The sequence below is a fragment of the Tupaia chinensis genome, unplaced genomic scaffold, assembly GCF_000334495.1.
Source record: "Tupaia chinensis unplaced genomic scaffold, TupChi_1.0 Scaffold145659_1, whole genome shotgun sequence".
NCBI classification, from domain to species: Eukaryota; Metazoa; Chordata; class Mammalia; order Scandentia; family Tupaiidae; genus Tupaia; species Tupaia belangeri.
The window spans coordinates 2,135,611-2,139,396 of record NW_006205516.1 but is presented as its reverse complement, the minus strand read 5'-3'; positions in this window follow the sequence as shown (position 1 = coordinate 2,139,396).

Below are 3,786 nucleotides of genomic sequence, written 5' to 3'. Positions count from 1 at the left end.
CCCTTCTCCTCTGTTCTCCTCTTGGGATCTTGGGTCCGGGTCGTGAACCGCAGTTGACTACGTGGGAGTCCAGCGACATAGCTAGCCATTACGCTAACTGCTGGTCCCCATCACCATGAGTTTTAAGCTGCCTGGTCCGGGTCTTAAACCATGGTCAACTACATGGGAGTCCAGTGACATAACCATTACACCATCTGCTGGTCTCATTATAAATTTATTTTGATGCAAAATAATTTTAAATTCATGCATAATATTATTTTTCCATGAAATTTTTGAAGACATTACCTATACACTACCAAATGTTTTATAGAAAAATGTGAAATCATAAATGACTTGAATTGAAAGACCAGACATTACATTTCTGACTAATCAGCAGGAGTTCCCTACTGAGTATATCAAATTTAGAATAGAAGACATTTTTTAAATAAAAGCACTATTTAGTTCAAATTTAAAGATTTGGAATCACAGAATGTTTTTTAAGAAAAAAATTACATTACTTTCAAGTATATAGACAAATGCAAATTGGATTGGCAAAGAGTTGCTAGAAAGCTTTAATAGCCTTGCTATATTAATCAGAAAGATAATCAGCCAAGTAAGGCATCCAAGTACTCTAACCCGCTGTTTTCCTTTATCTAAGGACACAATTTCCCAGCCCCCTTTTCCTCGATGTCTTCTACCACCCTTCCAGTCTCAGCTTCATGTTTTTCCCCAGAAGACCTTCCCTGATACCCAGAACTAGAATAGATATTCCTTTCTTATTTCTTTTCTTTTTTTGCCAGAAGGTGGATGCGCTTGTCAGAGAGTGAGAGAGAGAGAAAAATCACCACACAATGGAGCATGGCCATGTTGCAATCCCTCTCCTTCTATTTTTCTATTTTTTGAGATTTGGGACACACACACACACACACACATACATTGGCATGTTTTCCAAGTCATCAGGCCCACGATTTGAATTGGAACCATGTGGTTGGCCTTGTGGGATCTACCTCCTTTTATTACTAGTGCACAGATCTGACACTAGAATGAATATTTCTGTAATATTTCCAAAACACCTTATACTCATCAAACCATAAAATCATTCTGTTAATGGAAATGATTATTCATATTCTTGCTAGAATGTAAGACCCATGAAGGAGTAGAACAGGTCTGTCTTGCTCATTATTAAATCCCAGTGTCTCAAATAAAGATTGGCCTATTAGTAGTGCACAAATATTGTTGGTTTAATTCATTAAGTCACTAAGTAATTATGTTGGGTGATGGACTATTCAGTTGTCATAAGAGTGTGTGTGCTCCAAATTCTGACAGGATGGAGAAATGGAGGAAAAAGGATTGTGGTATAACCACACCTATGGGAGGATGCTTTCTTTTGGTCCCTCTCTTCCCCCTTCTCTCTCTCTGGCAAAAGTGCTCACGCTCTTTGGTAAGTAAAGTAAGTGAATAAGCAAAGACTAAGTAAAATGACTAAACAAAACTATACACCTCTGAGTCAAGGCCTAAGTACTTTAACTGCCTGAATTTTGGTATAAATCCCATATTTGCACATTCAAGAAAGAGAAAATTACATTTTAATTGTATTTGTAATTTCTTGGCACTTTTGGTACAATTGTTTGTGTGTTTATTTACAATTGTTTCTTTATAGTATAAATTATTTCCAGTCAGGGGCTGTTCCTTTAAACAGCCACATTCATCTTACACAACTTCAATACTAAAATAACCAGCAGTGCAGCCTCATCAAAGGTCAGAAATGACTTGACCTTTTTCTAGCCTAAGCACTCGCTTCTCATTCCAACCTAATCACCAGCCTTTACTAGTAATTCTTTGGGTCTGACTTCTACTGATGTTTTCTTGATTATTCTTAATAAGGACCACTAATACTGATGCAATAGGTATAGTGCTCACCCCTTGCAAACATTAACACACTTAATTCTTCAAACAATCCAATAAGGTAGGTACCATTAGTGTCCCTGCTCCACAGAGGTGGAATCTGAAACACATTAGGTTAAATAATTTCCCTAAGGTTTCAAAGGAATTAAGAGACAGAAATGGGCTTTGATCCTGGACAGGGTGGCTCCATAACCTATCCTACAGCATTTTGATTCAAACGTTGGTATCTTCGATTGCCCCCTCCACCTCCTCCCTTGCATTAGCCTTCTCAGTGAAATAGAAAAAAAGTTATTTTTATTCACGATACTTGGGTGTAGATACAGCCCAAAATAATTCCTATTAATTTTTTCAACGTAAGTAGCATTACCATTCCTCTCCCTACACTCTACCTACATTCTATGTATTTGAAAATCACTGTGGCAAATTCTTCCAACATGAAAATTATACATAGAGTATCTATTTATTCCTCCATTCCTTGTAGTGACAGCCTTTTTCTCCTGCTCAAACTTACATTTAAAACCTGTGTTGTGGTGTAGTGATTACAACTTGTTCTGTCCAGTTCAGACCAGTTCAAACCAGTTTATATTGGTTTAGACTGATTCTAACTAATTAAGACTGGTTCAGACCACTTAAAACCAGTTTAGACCAGTTCAATCCAGTTTACATTGTTTCAAACCAGTTTATACCAGTTCAATTTGGTCCAGATTGTTTTGGATCAGTTTATATCTGTTCAGACTACTTTATACCACTCTGGACCAGTTCAGACCAGTTCAGGCAGGTTCTGACCAGTCGATACCACTTCAGTTCACTTCAAACCAGTTTATACTGGTTCAGACCAGTTTGCCAGTTCAAACCAGTTTACATCAATTTGGACTAGTTCTAGCCAGTTCAGACTGGTTCAAACAGGTTCAGACTGGTTGTGGCCAGTTCCAATCAGTTCAGACCAGTTTATGTCAGTTCTGGCCAGTTCAGACTGGTTCAGACCAGCTTATACCAGTTCAGACCTACTCAAATCAGTTTATACGGGTTCTGGCCAGTTAAAGCCAGTTTTGCTTTTTTTTTTTTTTTTTTAACAGTTCTGGCCAGTTCAGACTGGTTCAAACTAGTTTAGACTGCTTCAGGCCTACAGCACTGGATTCCCACATGGCCAACAACTGTCTGAGTCCTGGATGTGGCAGCTTGAAAATCATACCAAGCACTTGTGTATGCATGCCCAAAATCCCAAGAGGAGAATGGTGGAGATGGGTTTGCAGTGTGAACACACACACACACACACACACACACATCTGGGGGTGTGATTTCTTACTTTCCCTCTCATTGTTTCTCTGTCTCTCTCTCTCTTTCTCTCTCTCTCCTGTGCCCTATGGCAAAACAAAACAAAACAAATGAACAAATAAATAAAGCCAGAGTTGTATGAATAAAAAGTATAAAAATTTTGAGTTGGAAAGGATCTTAAAGATGATCCACCCTTGCCACCTTGTATATGAAGATCTCTGGGTCAAGACCTAGTATGCCAGGCCTTTAAGTTACTTAATTTATTAATCTTGTTCCACAGTTTGAGTCCTGGACCCAGTGGCTTAAAACTCACACTGAGCACGTGTGTGTGCATGCCCAATATCCTGAGAAGAGAATGGAGAAGGGACTGTGGGGTGGCCAGCCCCCTGGGGAGGGTGATTTCTCACTTTCTGTCCCTCTGTCTCTCTCTCTCTGGTGAGCACACACACACCATAGCAAAAATTCTAAAAAAGAGAGAAAAAAGAAACCATAGGAAAATTTGGAGCCAGGCAGTGACAAGAGCTGTGTTAGTTTTTAAATGATAATAGTAAGTGGTGCTAATACTCTGTATTAGAGTACAATTGCTATACTTATCACTAATTTTCACTTGTACAGAGTTGCCTGATC